This window comes from Alligator sinensis, unplaced genomic scaffold, assembly GCF_000455745.1.
Source record: "Alligator sinensis unplaced genomic scaffold, ASM45574v1 scaffold210_2, whole genome shotgun sequence".
Lineage (NCBI taxonomy): Eukaryota > Metazoa > Chordata > Crocodylia > Alligatoridae > Alligator > Alligator sinensis.
Genome location: NW_005841946.1, coordinates 2,812,172 through 2,833,378, shown reverse-complemented (window position 1 = coordinate 2,833,378; position 21,207 = coordinate 2,812,172). Strand labels below are relative to the sequence as shown.

Genomic DNA, 21,207 nt, shown 5'->3' with positions numbered 1-21,207 from the left:
AGCACACTTGCTGTAACTGATGTGGATGTAATGAGTTTACTTGAGCAATAGTTCTAATGCTGGTATCCAACATGGGTTTCTCACTGGGAATTATGAGGCATCAGCATTTATAAATGGGCTGTTTATTTGTTTGCTTAATGTGAGACAAGTTAATTAGCAATCTATTTACCTCAAGGTGAGTTTGTACTGTAGGATAGGATGACTTATCTACCTGACTGTTCATCCATGTGCATTCTCTATAACAAGAGGAGGCAATATTCAGACTTATTCCAATTGGTGGATTCTCAAATGAGAATATTTGTAAACTGTAAATGAGAAGATGTAATGTTATTAACAAAGTATTTGATTTCTTCTTCCATTTATTTGGCATGTAGTTTTTTATTGTTAGAATCAGTACAAAATTTAAGAGTCGGAACAAGTTGAAGGACTTCATAAAAAGAGTAGCTGCAGGAACAGCTATAACCATGGGGAGCCAAGTCAGTGTACTATAGGAAGTGGGATCCTTCAACCGTTGCCTGGTTTAGCTGCGCTGCTGAAAGGGTTTTGCAAACTGAAGTTCATAAGAAATCTTCTGCTTTGCCGGCTGTCCTTTCATCTCGTCTGTGAACATATTTCGGAGGCATGTTGGCAATGTGATTATGAAAACGTGGAGCCTAGAACAGATTGCACAATCTACATCAGGCCTAATGAAAAAGATGATGATGTAATCTTTGTTCAAACCGAATGCTTTTGCTCCTGGTAGTGAAATAGCGGTTTCTAAATCTTCCTGTTTGACATAGCAGGTAGGGAATTTAAACAGTATAACTTCTGCTGCCTTGCAGAACATGGTTTTGAAACGTTTGTTCTGATGTGTTTGGGGAGGGCATGAGAGCTAGCAAACTTCCCTGAAAAGAATTCGGAAGAATTGCCCAACATGCTTCTTGTAAATAACATCAGTCTTTAAAAATGACGGGTTTTGTTATCCCGGTTTATTTAAGGGAAACAAGATGGTAATAAGCTGATGGAGAATAGGTTTAGGTTAGAGATCAGAAGGCAATATTTTACAGTTAGGGTGGCCAAAATCTGGAACCAACTTCCCAGGGAAGTGGTCCTCGCCCCTACCTTGGGCAAATTTAAGAGGAGGTTGAGCGATCACCTGTCTGGGGTCTTGTGAACCCAGCATTCATTCCTGCCTGTGGCAGGAGGTTAGGCTAGATGATCTGTTCAGGTCCCTCCTGACCCTAGCTACTATGAAACTTACAGTTTTTTTCAGTCAGCAATGATTTTCAAGTAACATACAAATTTTAATATTTCCAACCAAAAGTATGTCAGGCATTTTCATATCTCAAAATGGCAAATGTCAATTTGTCAGCTGACAGTAATGTAAAATCTCAGCATGTTTTGCCTAATCCTATATAGTGCAGAGAGAGCTAACATTTTTGAAGAAAAATAAGGCTATGCCTGCAGAGAGGGGGAGGATTGATGGTGGTTTAAAGCCTAGGGCTGAAACATGGTCCCTCCTCATCTCCTCCATTGTCTCTAGGTGGCCTTAGACAACAGTGTGTAGTTCCCCGCACCCTTGTGTAACATGTGCACAATACTTGCTTTACTGAGGTGCTGTGAAAATTTATTACTACTCTAGTTGGTGCAGTAGGCTGAGATCTAGTCTGATGGATTAGATCCCCTTCTGAGCTACCTGCCACGTTCCTGTCCCTTGGAAGAGCTGAACACCTGCAGCTGGATACTGAGCTGTCCATTGAAAGTTACTTAAATTAAGTACCTAAACATGAGCTGAACTCCCTGCAAATCTGACTCCAGGTGATCAGTAGCCTCTAAAGGCGTTGAGTACTTCTGTGCTCAAGTTTAAATATACACTACCTGCCCATTCTCAGGAGTGCTCTGAGCTTTTGTTAATTAAGGAAATACAGACTTTATTTGTAATAGCTTCCCTTTGCTATGAGCGTGGTTACTGTTGAATCTGGTAAGATCTTTAGTGGTGCTCTCTCCTTTATTGTGATTGTATTTTTCCTTCTAAAACTCAAATCCGTAACGTTGCAGGATGACTAAGTGTGCCATATCCTCTGAACAGTAGGGAATAAACTGAATAGTCCTTGAAGCTGTCAGGCTAAACGACACCTGAGCAAAACAGGCATTTCCTCTATAGCATACCGCCCTTGGGACCGTTCTCCAGTTCCTTCTCCTGTTGCACGTTTGCCCCTCACATTGTGTTCAGACACGCTGCTAGGTTGATTGAGTAGCCTCATGAGTGCAATACCGAAGTGACATTGCAACAAGGTTTTTTTTCATGTTTTCTTGAAAGACACTGTCCAAGTTTGTAACAGTGTGTAGCTTTTTAGAGGACTTTTCTGACTTTTAATATAAACTTAGAGTGCCAAAGGAAATATTTATCTTACTTGCTGATAGCATGTTTTTCTTCAAGATAAGGAAACTTAACAAGCTGTCTCTCTTTGTAAGAAGGGCTGTAACATAGTGTACAGGGTACTCCAGTGCTGAAGTTGTGAACTTACCTGAATGTGGTATAAACCAGGCTTGTTCACAGCAGCAACAGGGTGGGCTTTTTCTAACCCACGAAGGACCTTTGCCTTGTTTCTCAGAGGGCCTTGTGGTTCCAGCCTTGATATAGACTGGACATAGTACCAGGCTGCTTTAGGAGCCTTGAAATGAATGGCTCCTACTCAGTTTAATCAGGTATACAGTGTAAGGTAATATGGTTTAATTGTAAGGGAGACAGTGCATCCAGAGGGTTCCCAGGTACTTATCTGGTTTATGCACTTAACTTCAGTTGTCTGCACATTGGTTTGTTACATTTTTAGCAATCCACAAATAGTGGAAACAGCATCGTATCAGGCAGTTAAACAAATGTATGTGGTTATCTGATCTCTATAAAAGTGGAATGTCCACTTCATCCCACTTAATTCCCATTCATTTTAAAGGATGTATATGTAAGTGGAGAGGTAAGTATCTACATAGTAGTTTGAAACAGACTCCTTCTGTCTGTTACACAGTGCATTGTTCTATGGGCAATAATGGTATTGGTGATCAGTGCTCTGCCTGATGGGTAAGAAGTATATAACCTTTTTTTTCTATAAGATCGGAGGCTGAATGTTCCAGTGGTGCAGAAAATTGCCTAGCCTTTGTTCTTCAGATGTCCTTTAAAAAGTTCAGCCTCCATACACCTGAAATATGGACGCGAAGGCACCGTTGACGGGTGAACTAAGGATATGCTGCACAATGGCCCCAGAAGCTGTGCAGCCACAACAGTGTGGTGCTCTATCCAGGCTAATTCACCCTGCTGAGATGGGAAAGGGTAAGTTCACCTGGGCAGAGCACCACATCAATACAGTCAGGCTGCCCCTGGCACGTCTGTGGCATACAGAGATACAGAGTTCAGGCTGTGCCAAAGAAAAAAGTAGATCAGTTTTCCTATGAAGAGAACAAAAACGTGGTGGTGCTGTTCTCTTGACCCACCCAAGAAAGGTTATGAGCATCTAAAAAATATATGTTCCCCTTTCTGTTCCCTCTACACGCATCTCTCGCAAGGCACTTGCCCTATGCTCTCTGTCAGATGTTGAAGCGAGTACTTTGAACCCTGCCAGTTAAAGAGGAAGGGACTACTTGATTAATTTATGCCCTAGTTCCGTTGCCCAACGTTTACTTATTTGAATTGGGGTGGGAGGGATCCTATGTTCCTATTTAGACAGTAATTTACTTTTCCAAGCCAATCGGAAAAGTAAACTGTCTTGATGCGTTTGGAAAAAAGAAACATTTTCTGTCTAGATCCTGACCTAGCTCCCTTTGTGAAAGTGAGGCACGGTTCTGCTACTCGTTACATCTTGCCCAGATCATTACATTAGCTGCTTTTTCGTGTTGGGGATTAAACAGTTTTTATTGTTTCTCTCTTAAAGTGTCTCTTACCAGACCACTTCATGTCTTTCTATTGGTTGAATAATTATGAACACACCTGCTGATTCAGGTGTGATTGTAGGGTTGATTCCTGCTTATACAAGTACAACTTCTCTGTGCTGGTATAGCTGGTAGCAGCCCTGCTACCTCCTGAGACAAGCTGTGCTAGTAGATTAGCCCTTTTGCTACTCTAACGATACCCTGGTCAACATAGCCAGCTGGCAAAAAGCTCTTAGTGTAGTTAGCTATGCCAAGAGGTGTTATCTGTGAGTGACAGCTATGCCCAGAGCAGTCTGTAGCACGGAAAGGGCCAGAGGCCATACTCTGGGCAGCTCTACCCTACTGGGGTGGCAAAAGTAATTGAGGGGAGATGAGAGAGGTAAGGGAAGGGGGTGTCCTGTACCTCACTTCACATGTAAAGAAGGCTGCTCTTGCGAGAAAAAGGCCTTTCAAGTGTTGGGTAGAGTCTGTGTGTGGCTGCAACGGTGTGAAGCTTAGGAGCAGGCAAAGCAGGCAAGAATGGAACGGGCATAGTTGTGAAGAAGAAAGGCAGAGTTAGGTGTCAGGACAAGCAGACTCATAGTCTGAAGTTTTCTGTCTTGTTCCTTTTCTGTTGTGTGCTACTTGCTTGTTTGCTTTGGGTTGGAAAGAACATTTTGTGCCCTTTGAGGGGAAGTGCACTAGTGGTCACACAAGCCAAATACAAGCATTTTTTACAGCTCTGGCCTCCTAATACAGCAGACAGGGAGTTACTATAGCACATGAAAGATAGGAACTTGTATGCAAATACTTAAAAAGTCCCAAGGAATGCCCCCTTGCTGATGCAAGTAGAAGAAGACTGTGGGTCAGATTCTGATCTCCGTTATACCTGCAATTTCAAAATAGTCCATGGGCTTCAGTAAGATTTGACATTATTCTGAATTTGTAATTGTGCACCTGAGCTCTGAGTCTGGCCTAGTTTCAATAATTTACATAAGTAGGCTATATAACTGCATAAAGTTCCAGTCAAAAAAGCAATCCTTTTCAGATCCTGTAAGTGTAAAAGTAATCAGATCCCCACTACCACTGTGTTAACCAAACCCATATGTAGAAATAAAGTGTTTTGCTGAATTGTAATGGAATCCTGTAGTCAGCTTGCATGCCGAACTCCAAGGTTGGTCAAGAATTTCATTATCCACAACTCCAGGAGCAAGCCCCTATATGAACACTCTTCTTGTGATATTTTCTGCATGCTGTGATGTTTGCCAGTTTCCTACATTTCTCATTTTTAAAGGATGCACTTAAGAGATCACAATGTAGGGCAAAAAAAGATGGGAAATAGGAAAGAAGGACTAGGGTATGGCTACACGGCATAACGCAGTGCTGTTGACATGCCAAGGGCAGCTCGGGTCCAAGACACAGCCTGACTGTATTAATGTCGTGCTCTGCCCAGGTGAACTTACCCTTTCCCACCTCAGCAGGGTGAATTTACTGCTGTTGTGGCTGCACAACTTTTGGAGCCATTGTGCAGCGTGGCCATAGCCTTAGTTAACCTGTCAACAGCACCTCTGTGTCCACGTTCAGGTGTATGAAGGCTGAACTTTTCCCCTCACCTTTGGACCTTGGTCGTGTTTTTTCTGTCATCTGTGTTTACCTCTGCTGCTGGCTAGCAGGGTTCTGGTAAATGTTCCATGTCCCGAATAAGGGGCATTTAAAAATACAGGTTAAAGTTTAAAAAAAAAAAAAAAAAAAAAATCAATCCTGCTTCGAACTCCATTTAGCAGAACCACTAAGCCCTTGTGTGCATGTCCAAGTAGAGCAGGTGGGAATATGGTAGCACTTTGGAAACCTGTCTTCTACACCCTTACAAAAGGAAGAGCTTGATTTGATTGTTTGTTGGGAGCTCTTAGTTTTGAAAACTCTGAACCTTGTGGTTTGCCTTTTTTCCCCCTTTAATCACTTTTGCTAGGAGAAACGGATTGTAAGGGAAAAGTATTTGGGGGAGTATCTCTTTAAAAAGCCATTGTTGAATCAGAAATCTTTGTTTGAAAAATATAGACCATTTCTACCTGAGAATTTGAATTGGATTAGATAGGGCTGGATTGCAATAATCTAGGCTTCCTAGATACTTGTGCTCCGAGGTGGGTGTTTTAATTGGAGCTGTTCTTGGGCAGCCGCTCTAATTAGTGTATGTAACAGTGAGGCATTTAGGCCTCTGTGCATTTAAAAATGGCTGTGGGACACATTATCCAATCTTCATTTGACAAGGTTTAGTTAAGCGCCCTGCGGACATTTTAAAACGCATGGGGGCTTAATGCGTGAGACACTGCAGTGACTGCAGCGCTCTAATCAGCATGCCAATGAGCATGTGTATAGGCAGCTCCAGTGTTTTGCAGGAGCCAGACTTGCCTATAAGGCCTACTTCTTCAATAAATTGTTTGACATATGCCCGCTAACAAATACTTGCTTGTTTTCCCTAAAAGGGGCTCTTCAGTAGTTCTTGCTTTTAATGTGTGTTTCAGAAAGGGAATTTTTAAACCATTCCAATTCTTTTAGCAGTCCCACATCTTACACAACATCAAGCATGCAGGTCACCTTCTTGCATTCCCACAGTCTAGACTAAATGTCGTGAAGTGATGACAGAGGTGTCAGTGATGCTCTGGTACATGCTGAACAGGCAGTCATGCCACTTCTCAGCGCTGTGTCCTGCTAGATCACTCGCGAGGGGCAGTCAGGTGGAAGCAGCAATAGCTACAGAAGGGAGAAGCCTCTTCCTGGACATCCCTGCAAACCCAGCTGTTCCCAGCTATCCTGCAGTTTCCATTTGTCCAGTCCTTAGCTTTCCTTTTCATCTTCTCACAAACCCGGCTGCTGCATCTTCCCTACAGACAGTCCTCATCTGGCACTCCCCTACTTCCCATGTACCCTTCAGCACCCATCTGCCTGCTGTGCCCCATTCCCCACCATTGCTTTTGAAGTGAAGCATATTGATCTTCAGTTGGAATTTATGGTCACACACACACACACACACTGGCAAAAAATCACCGGCTATTTAGTCAGCAAAAAAATGGCTTTTAGTACACCAGAATAATTTTTAAAACTTCTCAGAGTTGGACTACTACCGATGCAGTGTGAAGCTGAGGGAATCTTAGTGAAGATTCGTGGCCTGTAGTCTGACCTCTTTACCATGTAACCTGGTTCAGAGCAAATACAATAATGACCGTGAAAAAATGCCCGTAACCATTCGAACCCTATCTGTATTGGTGCTTCTCCCTGTTGCTGGGTAGTTGCAATAGTGGGGCATTGGAAGAAAAAGGCTGGTGCAGTAGTGACAAGGTAATTTGTGCTTGTCCATTAGACATGCTTGGACAACCAGCTGGTGCATAGAGGGGAAAATTCATCCTCTGTCCAAGTGCTTCCCTGTGTAAAATTAGTTGTATTCACCTTATCAGGTGAATCAGCTAACAGGTTGTATACGATTCCTTCATGCCTAGGCTTCAGTAGGTCATGTTCTGCAGTTTGCAAATAGCATTTGACAAAGTGATCTGTTGCTTATGAAGGCTCATGCATGTCTGATTCATTTAGTCTATAAGGTACACCTCTGCCCTGTGTTCTGTTTGCAAATAGTTTTGGACTGAGGAGCATGACTACGGCCCAGTTTTGTGCTTGTTTTTTATGCTGCTGCTTGAAGTGTCAGATTTTTAAGTCTAGGCTGTTCCTGGTGGTTTTCAGAGCTACTCGTTTCAGGGTGTGGTTTTTGACTTATCTTGCATATTAGGACTCGACAGTCATTTGTCCTCTGATAACAGCCGTTTCTTAAGACCTCCGACATGGTGTCTAAGGTCTGTGGATGATAGAGCTTTTGCTTCATTAGCATCTCAGCTTGTGTCACTGGACACTTATTTCATGTCCCTCCCCATTTTTAATAAGTCTGAGACATAAAGAGGTCTGACAATCTGGGCTAAGTACGTGTATTCTGTTGCATGCAATTGGGGAAACTGCACAAATGAATAGGCATTTCTGTAATGATGCCACATTCATGTAGCTCTTAAATATCCTACTGTTTGTTTCATTTTAATTGTACAAGTTGTCTTATAAGAAGAGATGTTGCAAATAATCAAGTCCATTTTGGTGCAGAGTAATGTATCCTCATGCTCTGTTTTTTTTTCTCACTCTTGTGGGGTAGTTATATATCTCCTATGGGGTTAGTGCTCCACAGGGTGAGAGAGTGAATGTGGGGAGAGAGGGATTTCCCATGGTATCATCTCTCACCTCTGCACCATAGAGCCTATGAAGTATGAGATGATGTTGACGATATGAAGGTTATTTTTTGTTAAGTGGGGGGCAGCTAGCACAAGTTCTTTGGGAGTTGGGGTCAGTGCCCAAGGGCCTTGTACTCCAAAGGGGAAATGAGGATGTCAAAGCTTTATGTATTCGTCATTCTTTGTACATGTCTTGAGAACTTCAGGCACAGTGGCAGAACTCTTCACTTCAAAGGTCTTCCAAACCAGGCCCCTTAATGTAACGACTGAGATTTGAGTTGGTCTAAGAAAAGGTCACATTTACCCAAAGAAACTTGTCTGCCTATGTCCTTACACCAACACAGCTATGACCTATCCCCCTACAACAGATATGAGGCTTTTTAAGAGCTTCTTTCTACAACTTTGTCTGCACCAAACTTTATTTCCCCAAGCCTTCTACCAGTGCACCTTCAACAGCGCTAGCAGTAGTAGATGTCTTAGTACCCAGAAGCACCTGCCACTGCTGTTTTGTAACCGCAGCATTATCTAGATCACCGTTGAAAGCTTATATACAATACAGTGACCGAAAGTTTGATGACCAGTTGACTCTACTTCATCTTTTATTATTGGCAGCAGTGGTGCTGGACCACTGAAAGGAAAGATGAGACATTTGAGGGGGAAACCTCAAGTAGCTGTAACCTATGCTTTTTTTTCATTTAGTTTTATTTTTATTAATTTTTGAGCAAAACTGCTGCTTGTTTCATCTAGTGTAGACATGGAAGAGTAAGGTAATTTCCTTTTTGACTCGCAAGAGGGTGCAAAGAAATTGGAAGTAATTGCTGCAATGAAGATTTGGAGAGCAGAGTAAAACCAGAACATGTTTACTTGGGCACTGGCAGTCATTGCATATATAACTGCTTATCTGGAAAAGGTCCCCCCTCTTAGAAAGGAAATGGTTATGTGCATCTTTGAGATGTATTCAACTGGAAATGACTTGCCATTGGAAGTATTTTTAAAAAATTAAATAAAGTAGTTATAGAGTGTGAGGTCTCTCTTTTTTTTCCTTAAAGCACTGACCTTTTTTCTTTAGAAATCATTTATGACAAAAATTGGTCTGACAGCAGATAATGGTCAATATGGAAAATTACTAGAAAGTAAAATAGAAAATCAGTTTGTCAGACATAAGTAATATGCATGTCACAAACTCATTCAAGTATTTTACTTTGAAATACAGTGAAGCCCGTTAAACTCTGCAAGTGCCCAGCCTGCACACATTTCTCGGAATAAAAAAAAAAGAGGGGGTGGGATGTCTAGATGATTATTCACTAGAAATGTCCCCAAAAGCCTGGGAATATTTTAAAGTAGTGGTTCTCAAGCTCAGGTCCATACATGTTTGCGATTGTATAGAGCATTTTGAGAATTAAGCTTGGGGGAACAGAGTCGGAGACAGTATCTGTCTAGTGAAGTACTCTTCAGAATATGAATGCTGAAGAATTACTGTTGGGGGAATGTATTTATGCATAAGAAGTTTGCCTGTTTGAGGTGGCCTTTCAAGTATATTTCACTGAAAAAGACAGAGTAAAATGATTATCCAATGAATATATCTAATCAAGTCAATCCTTTCAAAAATCAAAAGCAGCGGGGTCACTAAGAGAACAGTGAGATAAATAACCTAGGTAAGGCCTGGTGACGAAGTACATCATGTAACAAAAAAATGTTTGTTTGTTGTAATGGCAAATGGGGAGGAAAAATCTAGTGATAGTTGGGGGGTGTACTGAAATAAGGATAGGTCTAGGAGAGGATGAGAGTGAGTATTGCAGAGGGTGGCAGAAGTGTGAGACGTCTGCTGGAATATCAGCATCTTGAAAAGATGAATGACATTTTCCTCCAGGCCTTGAAAGGATATTAGACCCAAACTACTTTCAGTTTTAACATGTATAGTAAAGAGAAAGTTAGGGAGTTCCCGAATGGGAGTGGAAAGAGGGAGATTGTCAGAGGACGGTGAGAGAATCAAAATGAAACTAGCTCCCTTCTGTTTAGAGTATCAATTATCATTATTCTGCAAGTTTTTTCAATGCATGAAACAATGCTAGACTGAAGGTAACAAAAAGGATAATACTCCACGAAAACAGGTATTTCAATTTTAAATCAATGTAAAAATCAGACTTTTCTCTCTCTCTCTTTTTTAGTGTTACAGTCTGTGTGACACAGATCCAATACATGTTAAACCAAGTCTACATCAAAAGTCACAAGTGTTAATTTACTGTGACTTGTGCTATTGAGCAAATAATAGGTACAACATTTGATCACTGAATCTGGCTCAACTTTTACTGTTTTGCAGGTGATGAAACATATTTACCAGACATCTGTTAGCTGGATGTTTAACCCTGCTAGCCAGAGCTAGATACGGAAGGACCATCTCTAGAAGCAAAATACAGGAGAAATGCCCTGATGAAAAGGTAAGACTGCTGCGCTAAGCTGCAGTGAAGAACGGGGAAGTTAGTGGTATTTTCACCAAAGTGCTGTTATGATCTGCTAATTAGTCGGGAGGTCTACCCTGCATAACTTGTTGTTTTTGTTGTTGCTTCAAGTCTCTATATTTGTTCTTCCTGATAGAGAGAAGACAGATAATACTGCTTTGTCCAGGCATTTTTACAAGTCGAGGAAAGAGGGGAGGGTTTTACTTTCTGGGTAACTCCTGTCAACAGTAACTTTGGCAAGCAGTAGGATATTGCAGACGTGATTCATGACTGTGTCACCTTCTGAAAAATGGTTGTGAATAGTCATAGTGAACCTGACCAGTTCTGTTTCACATCACTTCTGCTTGGCAAACCCGAGCAGCAGGCGTGTACAAGTGAGGTCTTCCAAGTTAGGCAGTGCTGCCTTCTTCCCATTTGGAAGGCTTTCTTTGAAATGCTTACGGGCTACTAGAGACTTGTTGCCAGATTTCAAAAAATGCGTATCAGTGTTTGTCTGTGTTCCTTCATATCTTGTTGCCCATTTGAAGGGAAAATTTAGAAGAATTATATACTAATGGATATTTCTGAAAATGGTGTTTTTAACATTTATACTCTTCATTTGAAAAACTTGTCTAACTCTATCCCAACCATGCAGTTGGTTCAGTGAAGGATATCGTTCACAAACATCCTTGCCCTTCACATATATCCTTGACCATCACAGCTACAACATCTCTCCAACACTTTGCAGAAACTTATGTAGTTGTCCTCTCCTACATTTTCCAAACTTGTCATGAAAAATGTTCATTCTCTGTTCCTTGGAAGATTATCCCATTCAGAATAGGATAGTGAAGAAAAACCTCATATTTAACCCAATCAAATACTGCTTAGGCTTTGACAAGGACAGTAGAGATCCTAACTAAATACTGAGTATTCTTAAAGGAAAATGCAGACAGGAATGGGGAGGTGGGCAGAAAGATCAAAGGACTGCCTTGCAAGATCAGGGGAGTTTAAATATTTAAACATTTTAGTTGGTAAAAAAGTCTTTGTTTCTTACCTGAAAAGACAAATAAACTGGTTTGAGTTCCAGAGGCTTCTCTGGATCCTCATGGGTTTATTTTGTTTGTTTTTCTTTTCTTTCAATTCCTGGATGACAGTTGAAAATAGATCTTATCAGAAAACAGAAACCAAATTTGAGTTGCTTTACTGGAAGTGTAATAGCAAAACTAATATCTGTGTGATGCAGGAGTGCGGTCCCGTGATATTTAATTTATCATAAAAGGGGCAGCTTTCCCATGTGATATGTGCCACAGCACTATTTAGTTATTTGCTGTTCTTCACTGGTAGTTTCTGAAAAGACTTGTTCTTGATGACTTTCCCAGGGTAGTACTTAATCTTGGCTGTATGACTGAAAATGTACGTCTACTGTGCAGTCTTCTTAAGCCCCACAAGCCTCTATTTATAACATCAGAATGTTTCACGCTACTGACAATAGGTTGGTTCTGCTTTCAGTACTAAAATTAGTCCTGTATGCTTTACAAGTCTTAATCTTTTAATGTTGCTGAGAATCTTCCTTGTGCGTAGCTGCCCATAAATATGAATTATACTGGTGGTGGTACTGGTTCTGCAATGAGTATAATTAAGTAGGATTTTCTAAATGTGTGTAAGAAAGCAGGATGATAATGAAAATTAAAATTGTATATACATTGCACTTTGTATTTACTCCTTGGCTTCCAGTATGATAAGCAAATTAGTGTTTTAGTGAGCTGTGGCAGGAATATCAGCATGGCTTCTTTCCTCTCCTTAAAAAAGGATATGGATACAGCCTGTGTAAATGGTTGATGTCTTCTTCTATGTTGGTCCATTTTAATTAAAGGCAAAAATAGCAAGGCCTTTAGTGTATCAGATAAAAATAGTTATATGTCAGTGTCATAAGTCTGTTTATTCTCAAATTAATTGTATATTCAGTATTTTACTTGACACAAGTAGCTTTTATTTGTATAATAGTGTGATCACTAATATTGGTATTCACTTGCAATACTGTTTTTGCATTTTAATTTTATTTAAATATGAGAAATTGAATATTGATAGGCAGACAAGGAATAGCAGAAACAAATGCTAATTCCATACAAATTTAAAAGATCAGTAATTGTGAAGACACAATTCACAAATTGTGAAGTTTTAGTTTAAAAAAAAAAATTATTAAAATAACTAACCCCCAAATTTAAAGTAATTGTTACTATAAAAGGTATAACACAATACAGATTTGCAGAATATAAACCCAAGAAGGCAACAAGGATAAAATGTAGTTGATGTAAATGCCCATTTGACTGAGTGAGGCCCATTGTGTTGTTGAGAAGGTTCAAAAGCTAATAAAAAGATTGTTCTGTGAATATATTAATGCATATGCTAAGGAATCAAAATATCTTTATAAGGAGGGGGCATTAATTGGCAAGTATGTTAATGCAAATATTAGAGGTGATTGCAGTACGCATATCAAGGAAAACTCAGTCCCCAGTGTTTCATTGCATGAAATGTTGCTGAATATGAAAATGGTTAAGTAACAAACTCACCTGAAGCAAAACTCTGAGAAGAGTCTTTGTCTTAAATCAATCTAGTCTTTGGTTGTTACATGAACATGACATCCTGCAGCAAATCTTTGAATCCTGCACCTTCTAAATACTAATCTTTGTATGAGACCGTGAGGCTGCTGCTGAAACATAAAGCATAGACATAACTTTGTCTCTGAGACAGTGGACTAATTAGATTTTTTTTGATATATGAAATAGTAAAGTAAAACAGACTTGGTCCCACCAAAGAAACGGCTTTGTGTGTGTCACCTTGGCTAGGTAGTTCATGAGGTTGATGATTACAGCAAGTGTCAGATTTCAAGCTAGGATAGTTCTTGGAGCATGGCCAGAAAAGCACTGTTAGACTGGTGTACTAATGCCACATCTGCTATTTAATATCTTGAGAGCTAGCAACGCTGAAACAAGATTATTATTCTGATGTGGAAGAAGGGAATCCCAGCTTTCAAGTGCCATAGGCTGGTCATTTATAACTTTGGCAGGTGACAAAATATTCTACCTTTTAGAATCGCATCATTCTGATAACTGTCTTTTCAAAATAGCATCACTTCTGACATACTAGTGGTTTCTGTCTTGAGCAACCGGAATTGGAAACTATTATCATCTGACACGACGGCTTGGGAATCATCCTAGCTTTTGTTTGTTGTTCCAGACCAGTGGTCTTTCAACCTTTTTTTATTTGCAGACCCCTAAAAAATTTTTGAATGAAGGTGCAAACCGCTTTAGAAATTTCAAATGGAGGTGCAGACCCTTTTGAATTGTAAGTGTGGATATTCACATACTTTTGATCATAGTTGTCTTTCACAGACCCCTTAAACATAGTTTGCAGACCCCTGGAGTCCATGCACCACAGGTTGAAAACCACTGTTATAGACCATTAATCCCCAACTTCAGTGATTCATTGGAGATTGTAGGATATATGGGAACAAGTGATTTTTACATAGTTAGTGGCTCAGTGTAGTTTCCGTAGCACTAAAAGCTTGTAATTGTTTAAGGGGAAATGTATGCTGTTTGGCACAGTGAAATAGTTCAGATGTTATTAACATGTAGAGCTGCTTTCCCACAGGACGATGGGAAAGGCTACAAGTATGTTCTGGAACCCGTAGTGCAGGAAAATGCATAGGGGAGTGACAGGAGAAAAGGAAGAGAGTAGATTTGGCAGAAATAGTGGTGCTCTTTCCACATTTACTTGGGTTGAAAATGGAAAAGGATGCAATAGATTAGTGATGTCTTCTAAAATCTGTGTGGGGTTTGGAACATGCTCTCCCCACTGTCCAAAGCTGCTTACAGAGGGGACCTTTCACATGTGGATCCTCCACCTCTCCATGTGGGAGAGGGAAGCGCAGCCAGTCCCTGCCACTGTTTTCTCAAACTCCAGGGCCATGTTAAGTGTTCCCTGCATCATCTGTCTTTATATTTTAACAGGGAAAGGGGTGGAAGCTAGCTGGGTCTATGCCAGTGACAGGTGTGTTGTATATGTATATAGTATGTATGGACCTTGTGTGTGTAACTTGAGGCACTTGGGTCAAAATACAAAAGAAAATAGAGGGAGATGGGAGGCTGATAGCACTGATTGAGGGCACAGTTAAGATGCTGTCTGGCACCTCAACTGTGCATTCATAAGCTTTAGAATATTTGGGGACTATGATCTGTAAAATAATCTTAAAAAGACTGGTGGCATGAACCTCCATAAAGTCTGGCTTCTCAGAGATGCTTTATAAATATTTTCCTGAAATAAACTTAATTTTTAAATAATTTTTCAGCAAGGGAGAAATTGACTGATTAACTGTGCATAGTTGAAACTGTACACAGGGTGTTCTCATATGCACAAAATATCTCCAGGCAGAACAAATAGAAGAAAATACCTTTTTTTGCTGTTTTTGAATTTTAGTAATTTTTAGGCTTTATTTATAGCTAGACATCCTGATCTGGCAATTAGGTCACCTCAGGTGTATTACTGTAAAGACTTGGGACTCTGCTTTCATTGGGATCAACTGCAGGCACAAGGCTGATCTGCACAGTGTGTGTTGTGGGAAAGCACAACTTTTTCAGCCAAATGTTTTTCAAGTAGATCACGTCCATTTTTACATTTGAACTTTCAAGGTGGGGGGGTGCATGCATGCTTTGATAAAGCTTTTTTGCCTGAAAATGATGTTCTGTTTGGAAGATTTGATACAAACAGTGCTAGCACCTCGCAGAAATCGGGCATTAACACATTTTTTCAGGTTGAATTCTGACAGCTTCTATTTTAGGAATAACTAGATTTGAGACATAGTGGGTTTTTTTAACTATAAAGTCTGAAAAATATATGTTGTTATTAACTGAACTCAAAATAGATTCGTTTTTAAAACGAAGCAGTTATCTTTGGTGTTAGAGAATATCATCTGTCCCTGTAAGCTTCATTTTAAAAGGTAAGGAACCACTGGCACAAAGGAAGTTTGCAGAACTCATGGGAAGGCAGTACTCTTTAAATAAAGAATTCCAATCTTTATAATTAAATCCTGTTTTCAAACACTAGAGGCTACATGACTTGAGTAGGGATTCACAGCTGCCTCCAGAGAGCTGCAGTAAGAGGTTACAGTAAGACCCTGTAGCATCCTCTCTGAGGATTTCATCTCTGCGTGCTTGCACCCGGAGCAGTCGTGCGGTCTGCCTATTCACTACCTTGTTTCTCCCTCCCTGGTCAGTTGAGGCCGACTTGCAGAATGGTGCAGTATGAACAGTTATGAAAGGCTTTGGGATCCTTTGGTACGAAAGCTACTAAAGAAAGCTGTGTGGTACTCTGTAGCTGTGCAATAATGATGTCTTCTGTTCAGATTCATCTGAGTGCGCGCACATTTTCAGCATGATTTTTTTTTTTACTTCATGTTAAATTGGTACTACATTTTTTCCTCTTCTTTTTGGGGCCTGAAGTATGCTGATCACATAATCTTATCTCATCAGCGCTGCAATTGTACATATGAGTCTTTCATAGCAGCCATAGAGAAGTTTGAACCTGCCTGACTAATATGCCACTGAATTGTTTTGACCTATTTTTTTGTTTTATCACAGACTTTGCAGCTGCAAGGCTTTGTATTAAAAAAAGATCTGATGAGAGGATGAATAATCACTAAAAGACTTTTTTTTTTTTTAAATTGCAGTTAAAATGTAGTAGTCCTGGTGCTTCTTGAACTTGTGCTGAACTGAGGAAAGGATTCAAATTCTAATAGGTGCATGTGCGGCTGGGGCACTGCTGTGGGGGCTTTTTCAGTCACAAATGGAAAGATGCTTGGCCTTACGTCCCTTGGAAGTATATTACTAACTTGACTAGGACAACCCTAGATTTTTTTGGCAAATAATAAATTATAATCAACTAAATCTGTGATTAACTCAGATGCATGCAAAAATAACATATCATGAAGCTGATTGTAAGTGAATAGGAAGTCGGTCAATTTTATCATATACCGTCGTTCCCAGCCCCTCTGTTCAAAGCTGATTGTGTTTGAGTAGAAGCATTAACTACTCTACAAATTGATGTTTAGATATTAAAGGGGGGGTTTACAACATTCCCATTGCTGTACTTCTCCATTTCAATTGAATAAATATATTGTTAGTTTACCAAAGAAAACAGGGCTTATTTGCAGCTTTGACAACCATGGCTAACTTGATGGTCCTAAAGCTAGGTAAAAACTAGGATTACAAATAAGGTGAAAGACTTGCAAACTCAGAAATTTAGCTTCCTAGCAAACAGTTGGTTTCAAGCCAAAGTCCAGTTTTGTTCAGTCTCCTGAAGTACATTTTCAGCAGGGTGGATTGGTTTAAAACAAAGTGATTGAAATCACAGATATTAACCATGACTTAAATCAGCAAGCAGGAAACCTTGATTAGAATAATTGATTTTAATCTTGTTTTGTATTTGACTTTTAGTTATATTTTCCAGAGTCAGGTTCATTCTTATGAGTTAGTATAACCATTCAAACATTGATTCACAACTAAATGTAGACCTGTGTTTTTTTGCTAAACCGTACAATAAACTGTACACATACTTCATTTTGCATTATTTTGATTGGGTAGAAAATGGGAAATGATGTGTTTATTTACTAGATAACTTTTTAATTATGTTTGTGTCAGACTGTATTTGAATGGAAATTGCAATTGAACTAAATGCACAAAAATAACATTTAAATTGCTTTATGTTAGGTAAGTAAAGCTATCGTAAACATGTTGGATACACACAAATTGCTAGCAAGCTAGCGGTTTTGCTTTTAAAAACTGACTCATTTAACAAAGACAGCTAGTAAATTCAACAGACTGAAAATGGCCTATAGTAACTTGAAACAAGAGGTATTTATGAAACCAGTAGGAGTTTTGCACTAAAGTTGTTTAGGTGCTTTTTCCTAACTCTCTACATTTTTCTACATATTTAGGTATCTAAATATTTTGCAAATCTGACACCAGGTTCTCCAACTTTTTTCCTTCTAGTAAATCTCCTCTTTTCCCTGGTTGTTACTTATGGATTAGAAGAGGAAAGCAAGTTTACATCATAAACTGAGGTCTCAACATAGGCCATCTGAATTTCAAATTTAAACCATTTGTTAAAAGAAAAATACATTTTACATTAAACAAATCAACCTGAAGTAGAAATCCATCTTTGTATACAAAAATAATCATGCCTCATTTTCTGATCATTCTAAAACTGTTGTGCACTTTATTCTTCGCAATGTTGTAAATGTACGTAAAGAATATTAATGAAATGTTCTGGTCAGATAGGCCATAGGCAAAGGCTTGTGTGTCTAACTGGCACTATAGATATTGAGCCGCGTGCAGTCAGTTGCACACATACAAATATAATTTTATCTATACGTTTGAAAACAAACTTCTCCAGGAAAGATCCGGGTCTTCTCTGATTTTCTTTCTTCATATCAGTATTTTGACAACATTTGTGTCTACTCTCATGAGATCCTGGGGAAATGTGACTTCAGTTGCGTAAGCTGTTTGATGCCATTGATAGTGGCATCAGAGACACTGCAGCTGATCAAAATGAAAATGGCCTTTATTAACAGAATGTACTCTTAGCTAAAAACTGTTGTCTTCTAAAACTGATAGTAGTAAAAAGCATCTTCCTTTTTCTCTGATCTGACTATTCAGTACTATTCAATACATCAGCTGTGCTAGCTTCATGCCAATCTAAACGTCGCTTGATCTTGTACAATAACCATTTGTTTCTGTATTCTTTATAAGGGATTTTAAAAAATTCAGTAGTAATGATACACTGCAGAAGAATACAGTCATGTAAGAAGCATCCATGTAGATGAGCTGCCTAGCTGTTGCCCCCCTGCTCCTGCTACCTGCAGGCGCTTTCGCGTTTTCGACAGCTGGCTGTTCCTGCCATCTGGCCAGGGCAGTCCTGCACTATCTTTCCCATTGTGTAGCCACATTTTTACACAGCTTTAGAGCTGTGCATTTGGGAAAGCCACCTGTCAAAATCTAGTGCATACTAGCATGTAAATTCAAGAAGAAGGTATTTGCCATTTAACGTAACTAATATGTTGTGTGCTCATTTGGGGTGGAGCTTTCTACCAGCTTATCTTCACCAGCAAATATATATGCCTTAAGACATGCTGGTGAGATTTTATTTGTGTATTAACAGCCTCCTGTAGAATGCTTGATATTTAATGTGCGGGCCGGGAGCGATCCGGGCCCTTTTTGTGCTCTGCGCGGGCTGTGGCCAGCAGCCCGGGCACGCTGGGTCGGAGAAAACAGGCGACACGCTAGAATTAGGCACGGACACGTAATGGTTGATTCAAGATTGTTTACTTACACCGAAGATGGTCGCGGTGTAGGCTGGACAGTTTCCCAGGCACAGCTCCGCTTAAATCCTCGTTTGAGGACTCAGACAATATTCGGATCACTCCCACGGAGTTGTCGAGGCTCCGTGGATCCTTCTATTCACTCACAATTCACTCACACGAAGCTTGCTAGGCTCCATGGGTCCTTTTGCACGCAGGGAGAGGGATACGCCGGGGATTGCGAACGGCGACGGGGAGAGGCTAGAGGCTGATCAGACCCCTGTTGCCTGCTTGAAATGCACTGGGTCCGATAGGCTCCGCCGCGCCTAGAGATCTTCACACAGCGTGAAGTCTCCTCCTTCCCCGCCACGTGTGAATAATTTCACAAAAGCCAATAATGGGGCTCGAATTAGAATACAAATGGCGGGAACTCTTTGCAACGAACATTTCTGTGCTGCAAAGAAGAAATGCACCCTGCAAAGAAAGCTACAAATTGGCGGGAAAATAATTCAGTGGTGCCAAAGCGCACACAAAAACAAAAATCACACCCTTTGGGTTGTGACATTTAACACCATAAATGTCAAGACGCTTTCCATAGCTAAAAGGCTGTTATGTTAAGGTTGCCAGTCAAATACTTAGGCATTAGGAAAGGCCAGAACTAGGATTGCCCATATATTGCCCACCTTGGCCAGAACTAGGATTGCCCATCTTGGCCCTCTTCCGCATGTACATTATGATACGGGCTTTAATTCTGTGTGCCCATCCTTATTTTTTCCACAAGACCCTTGGCTTATTCACTGCATGGAATGGATGGTGCTCACTGTAGTTCCCTGCCTTATTTGCTGCAGGTTTTTCAAGCTCTGAAGACCAGAAGTAGTTGTTCTTCTTCATTCTTTTGTGGTGCTCATCAGTGTGGTCTCTAAAAGCTTTCCAGCAATAGCACATGTATTTTTCCAGCTCTCCTTTAGATTTGGGGGTAATATTCCCCTTGTACAGAGGGGCCACCAAGACAGAGATTGAGATCAGAAGTAAGCACAGGCATTTGCCCATTCCACCATGCAGCTGTGTGCCTCCTGCCCAGTCCTGTCTCTTCGTTCATCCATGGTTCCTCATTCCAGTTCCATTTTCCTCAACTAGCCATGCCTTTCTTCTTTCTTCCAGTTTTTCACCCCATTTCCAGTCTCCTCACCCAGCTTTTCTAGTCTCACCCCGCTGCATTTCCAGCCTGTTCTCAGTTTCCTGATCCCCTCTTTTTGTCCTATTAATCTTTCTCCACTAAACCTGGCTTCTAGTTTTCCTCCTCATCCCAACCAGCTCCCAGGCCCAATCTCCCTCCCTGGGATCTTCTTCCAGTCCCGATGGTATTTACTGTCAAGCTTTTTACCCTACCTTCTTTGCCCAGCCATTCCCAATTCCCCTTTCTCACCCAGTTCTGTAAACCCTTCTTTCAACGTGAATTTTATTCCATTAGTCTTTGTCTTGAAACTCCTTGTTTTCCCTCTTGAATTCTGCCAGCCTGCAGTCCCAGTCATTCCCCATCCTGGCTCTCTGCCCCAGTCTACGACCCGAGCACCCTCCCTTAAGTCTGGCTCGTCTCCTGTGAATTTAAAACAGGTAGCTTCCTCCTCACTGTGTTGGGTCAGCAAAAAGAAGAAAACCAACCCTGTTGGGACAGTAGAAAAAAACTCTGGTCATACTCAGTTCACTCCCCCTTTCAGGACCCGCTCTCTGCTGCGACGTGACACAGGATACTGGGCAAGATGGCCCTGTGGTCTGACCCAGTACATGGCTGTTCTTATGTTCTAGGGGGCAGATGTTTATCATTGTAGGAGAGACGGTCCCAGTTCGGGTGTCCGGACCCAGCACAGCCTTGAGCAGTCCCTGTTGCACGTGCGGAGGAAGGCTTGCTTACCCAAAGGCTGGAGCACGCTCAGTGACATCTGCCGTATACTTGTGTTCTGGTTCAGTCCGTCTTGGTACCGTGGCTTTTTCTAGTTAATTGCCACTTGGTTTCTTTCATCTTAATGCACATTTCATTCTAGACAACTGGTTTAGTGTTTTGAGAGAGAATAAATTGCCATGTTTGATCCATTCATCACTTTAAGGCAACTTGATAGTGGAAACAATTGTGCTTTTTTTATGCTTGTGATATATTTCATTTAATAACTTAAGAACACTGTTCCCTTGCCAGAGCTTGTCTCTGAGTAAACGGTGAGCAGTTTTGACATGCTGGTGCCTTTCACTCGGCCAGTCCTTTCGCTCTCCGGCATTC

The 21,207-nt window shown here is 40.7% G+C and overlaps 1 protein-coding gene across 1 annotated transcript in view; it reads left to right on the top strand.

Annotated features, from left to right (window-relative positions):
- Positions 1-8,129: 8,129 nt before the first annotated feature.
- DENND4A (DENN domain containing 4A) overlaps positions 8,130-21,207 on the top strand; it is an 86,328-nt gene continuing 73,250 nt past the window's right edge. The window contains exon 1 of the mRNA XM_014518245.2: positions 8,130-10,582. The gene's annotated coding sequence lies outside the window, so the exon portion shown is untranslated. The remainder of the gene's footprint in view (positions 10,583-21,207) is intronic.